Source organism: Leptodactylus fuscus, chromosome 9 (genome assembly GCF_031893055.1).
Source record: "Leptodactylus fuscus isolate aLepFus1 chromosome 9, aLepFus1.hap2, whole genome shotgun sequence".
In the NCBI taxonomy this organism is placed as follows: Eukaryota; Metazoa; Chordata; class Amphibia; order Anura; family Leptodactylidae; genus Leptodactylus; species Leptodactylus fuscus.
The window spans coordinates 71,062,824-71,072,801 of NC_134273.1; the positions used below are offsets into that span (position 1 = coordinate 71,062,824).

General features: G+C 43.1%; 1 non-coding gene across 1 annotated transcript; it reads left to right on the forward strand.

Annotated features, from left to right (window-relative positions):
* Positions 1-5,592: 5,592 nt before the first annotated feature.
* Positions 5,593-5,677, forward strand: TRNAR-UCU (transfer RNA arginine (anticodon UCU)). Its single transcript is given in 2 exon segments — positions 5,593-5,629; positions 5,642-5,677. It is a non-coding gene; the product is annotated as a tRNA-Arg (tRNA).
* The last annotated feature ends 4,301 nt before the right edge of the window (positions 5,678-9,978 follow it).

Here is a 9,978-nt window from a genome sequence, read left to right on the forward strand (position 1 = left end):
CATCCCAGATAGACTGGATGATGTTGAGATCAGGACTTAGTGAGGGCCACATCATCACTTCCAAGAATCCTTGTTCTTCCACGCTGTAGAGAGTTCATGCCATTGGCCGTATGTTTAGGGTTGTTGAATAAATTTTGAGCCAATAAGACAAATCCCTGGTGGATAAATATTTGCCTAAACACCAATAATCCAGACCAAATCCCCAACTCCATTTACAGAAATGCAGCCCCAAGCTTGCAAGGAACCTTAACCTTGCTTCACTTTTTCCTGCTGTATATTTGTACTGTTGTCAAGCCCTTCAGGAAACAAATTGCCATCAATTATAGCCTAATATTTCACATTTTGATTCACCAGACTGCCTGCTGCTATTTTTCTGCACTGTAGAATGTAAATTGTCCATGCCTAGTTGAGCAGCGTTCACATCTGCACTTTCAATTCTATTTGTCTGGTCAGTCAAAGGACCAGAAGGACCAAAAACAGATCCCGACAACAATAGACACCAGTGCCTAAGGGACCCCCTTGTCTATAAATGATGTGAATGTAGCCTTAGGCTCCGTTCCCACGGAGTAACGCGCCGCTCATTTTGACACGTAAACACGTGTCAGAGTGAGCGCTGTAAAACAGAATCCCATTGGCTTCAATGGGTGCCGTCTTACCCGCGCTACACATTGAAATCAATGGGTTAAAAAGACTCCCATTGATTTAATTTTACTCGTTACTCTGTGGGAATGGAGCCTTAGTCATGTGACTGCATCAATATGGCCTTGTGACCACAATTCTGCCACTTCTGGCCAGACTTCTTCAAACAGTAGATGGATGGACTTGGGTCCAGCTGGTTTCTCTCAGTTTGGAACTGCTGGGTATCTTCAGATTTGGAAAGGAAGTAAGCATGATGTGTCTTATCTTCTGCACTAAGCTGGTGTCTATGGTTCTCAATGATGCCATTTTCTTGGTGCTTTTTCAAACTTGGCAGTAACAGAACGCACCTTGTGCCATCTTGGATATATCTAATTTGCTCTGAATTTATTTAGCAGCAGCAGTGGCGTAACTAGGAATGGCGGGGCCCCGTGGCGAACCTTTGACATGCCCCCCCCCCCCTGCATTCCTGCGCGCACTATTATGCCCCATAGCTTCCCCTGCACACAGCATTATACCCCATAGTAGACCCTTCACCCAGTATTTACCCCATAGTGGCCCCATCACTCAGTATTATGCCCCATAGTGGCCCCATCACCCAGTATTATGCTCCATTGTGGACACCCATTAACAATTAACAGAGTATAATAATCGGAGAGCAAAAGGGGGATACAAACATAAACACTGTTACTTACCTATCCCTGCACTCCCCGTTGTCGGCTATGATCAATGACGTCAGGGATGTCATGTGATCGGGGGCCTGCGTTGCGACGCATAAGGACGTAGGCCCCGGTCATGTGACATCTGAGACGTCACACAAGTAGGCCCCTAAGGCTTTGCGGAGCGTGGAGAGGTAAGTAACACTGTTTATGTTCGCTTACCTCTCCTGGGCCTCCGATCATTATACTCGGGGATCTGAAAAGACCCCGGAGTATAATAATGATGTTTGTGGGCCCGTGGTGTCACTTACCGATCCTGGCCCCTGCCAGGAGTAACTCCAGCCGGTATCGGCCTATTAAAAAAAAATGCAGCGGTAGCGGCTGTCGCCGAGCCCCCTAATGTCCCGGGCCCTGTGGCAGCTGCCTACACTGCTTCCCCGGTAGTTACGCCACTGAGCAGCAGGATAACAACCTCAAACATACATCCAATGTCATGAAGTACTATCTTCAGAGTAAGGAAGTGATGATATGGTCCCTACAGAGCCCTGATCTCAACGTCATCCAGTCTGTCTGGGATGACATGAAGACAGACGGATTGGAGCAAGTCTACATCCACAGAAAATCTGGGCTTAGTTCTCCAAGATGGCGAGAACAACCTCCCTGTCGAGATCCTTCACAAACTGCAAGTATATCTATAAGAATTGATAAAGAAAAAGGATGGACACACCACATATTGATGTGATTTGGATTTCTCTTTTCTTCATTCTGTTGATTGATAAATTTAAGATCACACTTCTATTATTGACAGCATTCTTACTTTACAGCATTTTTTTTTATACACCTGCCCATAACTTTTGCACAATACTGTACATAAAATTTTGCTGATACTGAGAAAGTACGGGGCATGAGAGTACAGTGAATACCTGGAGGATAGCATTCCAGCCGCTGTAGTATGTGTTATAGCATGAAACCAGCGCGGTATGTTATCCTCAACCTGTTTAATATTCCTATGTAATTAATCATGGGGTCAATAAAGAATCAGCATGATTAAAACCTATGACGTAATATGTTTGGCTGCAAAGTCATCACTGTCATTGGTGGGATCTGTTCAGAGGTTGTCCTATCGAGATTATAAACCGGTCCAGTATCTAAGGCCACATATATGTAAATGAATATCAATGTTCGCTTAACATAAGATCAAGGGTGCTATTCTAGATCACGTAATATCCATGGTCCATGCTACAGTAGCACCGCCCATTTATCCATACATTTCCAGGAGGAATAACGGAGGAATGTCAATTCAGAATACAAGGCAAAGATGTGTCAGCTTTGTTATTTCATGAGAAATACATGTATTTAATGTAGACATTGTAGCAAAGCTGACAGGGTTTACTTAACACATAAGAGAAGCTATAGCTAGTCATACATCTGCATATCTTCTTCTCCAATGGCGTGACTTGGAAAACAACCTTGGGATCAGTTGTCGGCCATTAGACTGAGCAGTCTTTTTTGTTAATCTGCGCTCCTGGTTCTATGACAGAGCAGATATGAAAGAGCAAGCTATGGGAAAACCTGGCAGGTAAAATGAACTGTGTTGTACTGCCACCTAGAGGTAACTGCTGAGATTGCAAGGCTTTTATGACTTCACATACACAGACTAATGCTTAAAGGGGTTGTCCGGGATAAAATCATATTTTTCGAAATTAAGCTAAACACCCTTCCCCCACCTAACTTCTATGTTACTCATTTTACCATAAATGTATATGTTACCTATATCCCTAGGGCGGACATGTGATCGCACCAGGCACATTTTCTGGTGACCTTCCATTTCTAGAAATGAAGCAACACCAATACTAACCCCCCTACTCCCCCCAACCCATCATACCTACCTGTCTTCCTGTCTGGATCTGGGCATAGGAAATGACTGACTATGATGGTGTTGGTATGTCAGGATACGGGGGCCACACTTTGTCTAAAACCGGCCCTGGATGAGTATAGGCACTTTTATTTCTATTCACCTCCCCTGGTGCTGCACAAGCTCAGCCGCTACCTATTGGATTATTGCAACAAGTAGTGGCTGATATTTTACTCACTGAACCCCGCTCCTGTTGCGTGTGGCCTCCGCCTCCAGGGTGCAAACACTAAAGAACACTGCAGCGCCCCCTGGAGGAAGAAGTGGAGGGTAGTCTGGACAGAAGTGGGGAGCGGTGAGTAAAATATCAGCCTGCTGGAATAATCCAACTGGAAGCGACCTATTAAAAAAATGTCACCCCTCAGTATATGCCAGGAGATCATAAGGTCAACTCATGGCAGGTGCGGTCCTGGCCAAATAGTGACCCCTAATAACCTGATAGCGTCCCTTAGTCAGATATTGCCTGATAGTGACCCTGATATCTTCCCACACTTCAAAAATACACTAGTAGGGAGCTGTGCTTGGAACAATGAGAGGCAGAAGATGCACACAGGCGGTCGCTTTGCAAACCCATTCAAGTGAATGGGTTTGAAAACTGACTGCCGGGTTTTCATCTCCTGTCCAGTTTCTCAGTGAAGAAGACGGAAACCCGAAAGTGGAGACTGGGCGCAGGTGTGAACCCACCCTCATTGGCCAATTTTTCCAGTAAACTGCAGTTTTACCTTTAACACTACACAGTCATTACCAATCAGTGATAATGGCAGCACTGTATGCAGGTGAAACTGTGGTGGTGGTTCTGTTCCAATGTATCAGTAGTTGCCCATATACCTGTATGAACCTGCGATCATTGGTGGGCGAAGGGTTGCTGATGTGTAGCTGCCCGCAGGGCATAGCTATAGGTAGTGCAGAGCCTCAAGGGGTCCATAGAGCCCTCTACAACATATGACCCAAGTGTTATAGACATCACATGGTAAGTGGGGACATCATTACAAATTTTGCATTGGGGCACGGGAGCTTCATGTTATGCCTCTGATTGCAAGTACAGTGGAACCAGGGGCGTAACTTGTGGGGTGCAGATGCACTGTGGCACAGGAGCCTTAGGGGGGCCATAAGCACTGGCATCAGTATTGAGCTTGTGGCTTCCATCTGGCCCATAAACCAAGGAGACCCACAGATTCCCCTAACCACATTAAGGGGGGATTAAACTCCTTAGCACCCGTAACCATCACTATAGGGATGAGGTAGGGGGCCCCAGACAAAAGAGCTACATCGCTGATTGGAATGGACCTTAACTAGCAAAAACGTGGCCGTGTAACTGTGGTGCTTCCGTTTTTTTTTTCTCTCAGTGTGATGCTAATACTTGCAAGCTACTATTCTGGGGTGCAAATTTAGGGGCTGGTGTCACCTGTGTGAGGGCGATGTTTAATTTTTGGGCACGAGCTACACATTGTGCCCCCAAATATTGTTGCCTTTATCGTGCAAGATCCACAAATGCAACACGGAACGGTTGTAAAATAGCCATTAGGTTTGGATTTGTTACAACTATTTTGCAACAACTTTCACGTCTGGCGCAATACTCACAAATTACACAATATACATTAAAAAAAATGTATAGAACTGAGAATAAAGCCTGTTCTGGAGAATCAGAAGCAAGCTTATAAGAGAAAGAAATACATAATGTATATATATAATGTATATATATATATAATGTATATATATATATATATATATATATATATAATGAATATATATATAATGAATATATATATAATGTATATATATAATGTGTATATATATAATGTATATATATATATATATATATATATATATATATATATATATATATATGAGGTAATCTCTGTCCTGTACCTGCAGTGCTCACACAATACATCACAAGACGCCTCATGTTATGTGACATTACCTAACCTCGCCCTCTAGTGGCTGCACTTATTAACTGCACCTTGATGTGTCTGCGACACACAACTGCAAAAACCAAAAAGAAGACATTTTCCTGAAGACCAAACATGCCGAGAAGAATACCAAACGTACACGTAAGAAGAAAAAAACAAAAAAAAACCCAATGAAACCTAGCTCTAGTGTTTCTAAAATGTAACGCATGCGTGTTAGACGAGGGCTCCAAACCGAAAGCAAAGGCGCATGCGCTGTTGTTTTCCTATTGCGAAATCACGTCGGCCTCGCAGTGTTCGGTGGAATTTTCCACCGTTCTCCCTGCGGTCTTTACCGCCTGTATCGTGAGGCGGACTGGTGCGGCAGTGAAGCGGTGTGTGGACCGTGCGACGGACAAATCAGTACGGGGGGGAAACCAGGACCATGGCGGGCATAGGATTTTACTGATGTACGTTATTTCCTTGGAGTCCAACAGGTGGCTCCGTGGCGCAATGGATAGCGCATTGGACTTCTAGTGGAGGAAGAGATTCAAAGGTTCCGGGTTCGAGTCCCGGCGGAGTCGCGCTTTTGTTTACATTATTTTATTCTATATTCCAATGAAGGAATTTTCTATAATTTGCTTCTTTTTAATAGTAATGGATGAAATCATTCTTTAGTTTATATTATGGATTGCTTTATCAGCTTATAATGTGATTGCATGGATTCACATAACATATGTACAGAGACCTCAAGCCGTGTCATCTTATTGGCCATGTTCACACTGCGGTTGGAAGCGCCATCAGTAATTTTGTGACCTTTGACAACAATAATAGCCGCACTGCAGTTCTTATTGTAAAAACATCAGAAATCATAACGTCGCTGCGGTGCGTCCTAAGCTCTGCGAGCAGGACCGGTGCTACGATTGTGTGATCGCTGATAAATTTATTCCTCCGTAATGTCTCGTTTAATATGTCTTTGAACCTTATGGTCTGTAAAAAGCCGCGGTATAGGTTGGCGATATATAAATAAAATACATAATGTGCGCTATAATACTACGTCAGATGTCGGCACTTTTAATATGGCGCCACTTAGAAGCTGATGTGGCGCCGTAGCCCCTCACATCTCTGCTGTATTACACCGGCAGCAACGCCTGCAATATCTGATGGTGGTCATTAACCCTTCAGTGACGGAGGAAGCCGATTACCGGTGGCAGGTGGGTGCCTTTGTGTTCTTCCGAATCGCCATCCCCCTCCAAGACAGTCAGGCGACGCTATGCCAGGTTCACACCTGTATACTCAATATACTGTAACCCATTATATTAGACTGTGATCAGAACCCCTAGTGCCATAGGGGGTGTAAAAATCAAAGTAAAAGTAAGTGTGGTCCCAGCCTAAAGGCATTCTATAGAAATTTGGTATCACCATCAATGTCGGACTGAAGGCCCTAGGGTCCACCCAACATCTTCTTGGCAATGGCCAACAACCCAGCCTTCACCAAAATCTTGCATTTGTCCTGACTGTTCGGCATTAATGAGCATTTTCCTAGTATAGTAATCCCTTATAGTACTGTGCAGGCTGCAATGACTCCATGGCCAGCATGTACACAGTTCTGTATGGAGCCCTACACGTATGTGCAAGATTATAGTGAGGGAGCTGTGATGCAGATATAACACACAGGGCTGCCGGCAGGAATTTTTAAGCCTCCACCCATAGGATAATGCTCTACATGGTATAAAATGCTCCACAGCAGCCATACACCGTATAAAATGTTCCTCTTAGCCCCCCACACAGTATAATATACTCGCTAACAGACCTAAACCGTATAATAGGCTTCCCACCTTTCCTCCCTAGTATAATGCTCTATACTGACCCCATACAGTATAAAAGACCACCCCCAGCCCCTACGCAGTATAGTTTCCCATAGTGATTCCACACAGTATAATTTGCTCTCCACAGTATAATATACTCCCCAGCAGCCCTCACACAATAGTTCCCCACAGGGCCCCCCCCAATATAATGCTCCACAGTGGCCCACACAATATAATATGCTCCCCTGAGGGACCTCCCATTTGGTTAACACATTTTGCTCTCTACCCCTACCTGCACACTCTGCTCATCTGACTGAATGTGTTCTCAATAGGGATAGGGGAAAATCAACTTGCCTAATTTTTACCCTCCACGACATCTGCTATCAGATTAAAGACAAGACAGGGCCATGAATATCAGATGAAAGACAAGTCACACAAGATTTTTAGGTCAGGCCAGTATATGTCTAACGTGTGTGGTCACCTTTATATCAAGTAGCATAGTGCAATGGCAGGTTTGTTAGGCCAGGACTACATGAGGACTTTGGCCGCTCTCCTGTCACACGACCATAGATTGCAGCATCATCCCATGACTCCTTCAACAATGTAAGAGCGTAGAGTCACATTGTGGTCAGTGTTGTAACTTTGACATCTAGTTATTAAATTTAACCCTACAAACCCTCAGGGTTGCAACGCAACTGCATTTCAATTGGTGAAAGTGTTACAGTCACCGCGCGGCCCTCGCCTTTAGATACATAAATATCTAGGCCAGAGGTACCGAACCCACCAGTTTCATCTGCACATTCACCAAACCCTTCTTTAGTAATCAAATATGACTTTTTTTCCAAATTCAAGACATAGGTTTTTTTTACTGGTACACAAAATGAACCGTGCATAGGGCCTAGGGTTCGATCGAACCCCGGTTAAGAACCACTGGTCTAGGCTATAGGATACCAGGGTTATATATCCAGTATATATGGTGTAGTCGGCTACTTCATAGGAGTTTGTCTTCCTCTGGAGCTACATGGCAGGATCATAGATCTGTCTTTCCCAACCTTATAAAACTATACCACTAAAGAAATAAATGACATTAAATACACCCAAAAAATCCAATGAAAGCAAAAAAGATACACAAAAATATATTTTCCAGCATCAGTTTATTTCAAGTAATAAAGGAAAAATATAATATTGTAATAATTCTACCAAATCAAAGATATAAAAGCAGCAGCTAGTGTGAGGGGCACAACATCCAGTCTGAGGGTATATACTAGGCAGTGTTATACAGGGAGATATTACTGCACAGATACAAGGGATGGCATGATGAAAATAATGGGATGCAGAATAGGCCTGTTCTTTGCGGCAGAAGTTCATCTCCGATTCCTCTGTGGGAACATACCTTTATATACTACTTTATATTGAAAATTAAAAAAAAAAAAAAAAAAAAAATTATACATGTATATATACTGTATTATATATATGCGCGCAACTTCATTCAACTTATGTAAAAGTGTCTTTCGCTCTTACGAGTTGGTCCACTCACCCATTCAGCACAGACAGTAGATGGCAGCTTATAGCACACCCCATAAATGTCCTTGTTTAGGATACTATACAGTATTATAGACTCGCCAGGGTCCCGGTTACAGCAGCAGTACAGTACAAGACGTTTCATACATGCACATTGCAAGTTCATCGTGCAGATGTAGGTAAAAACAGTGTGCATGAAAGCTAAAAGGGAACTGCATAAAAATGCCACTTAGACTAAATGCCCTACACAGCACCAATACAATGCGTACAATGCCATCTCTATTATGCAAATTACATATGCAAATATATATATAAATTAGAGAAATTCTATTTATACCTTTAAATTACTGCAGCAATCCTTCCATATTGATCAACGTAGTGGAAGTGTAAACCTAAGTAGTATTTCCAGAATGTAAGACAAGTCTGACAGGTAGTACTACTGAATGTGTCGTTGTAGCCTTACTTAAAAGAGGTATTCCCATGTCCCTTGTTCACCAGTCTTTGCTGCTGCAAAGACTTCTTTCTTCCTGGTTTTCGACGGCAATTGGTGGGCGGGGTTTCATATGCAAAGCATTACTCTCAGACTACCTCCAGTTTAGCTCCGCCCACCACATGGCATGATCCTATGGGACGACTTAAACGCATGTGATATCATCAAAGGTCCTATAACACTTGGATTTAGCTTGTTATATATTGAGTCTGCTAAATCCTAGTGGGCTAAGGGACCAGGTCCTTCTATCTACTAGCTTTTAGATTGCTCTATATAAGAAAGCTAAATCCTAGTGAGCAGAGGGACCAGGTCCCACTAGGATTTAGACTGTTTTACACAAGAAAGCAGCACTCATTTCCCCTCCCTCCTTTATCTGAGAGCAGGAAGCTAGGTCACATGACACAGACACAGCTATAGACACAGGCTCGCTCCCGTGCACTTAGCCCCTCCCGCCTGAGAGCAGGCAGCTACCTCACTTGACAGTTGAGCAGATAATCCCAAGGGCCATAGAAACGCAGTGTCAACAATGAAGTGAATAAATTAAGATAGTGGACAAACAAAGCAGTTTTGCTGAAGCAGTGTATTTAGGAATAGTCTTAAATCCACATTAAGAAGCAGTATAGATAGGATCCTTGTTATGGGACAACCCCTTTAAGACTATCCAGGTGTTCTTAAAGGATTTATCTGGGATTTTAAGAAAATTGAGTGCTTAATACAAGGATGAAGAGAGTTTGAGTTGGCAGAAGTGGTGAAAGGTCCCCTATAACAAGTACGTACCATGTCGTAATTTTTATAAACTCCCAGACATTCCTTTTAATCACCCCACAGGATTGATATACCTCTGATCTGAGCACCCCGATGTCTACTGAAACCAGGTAGAACATTGTTCCGGCCTACTATGTTGTAGCCTTCACTATAAAGAAGTAAAATGACCTGGTCACACGACTAAACTGATGCTATAAAATGAACTTCAAGCTTCAAAAAGTTAAACTAAAACTTTATTCCTACCCAAACATGCTGTATATACAAATATCTTCATACTATAACATTACCCTCACCCATCTTT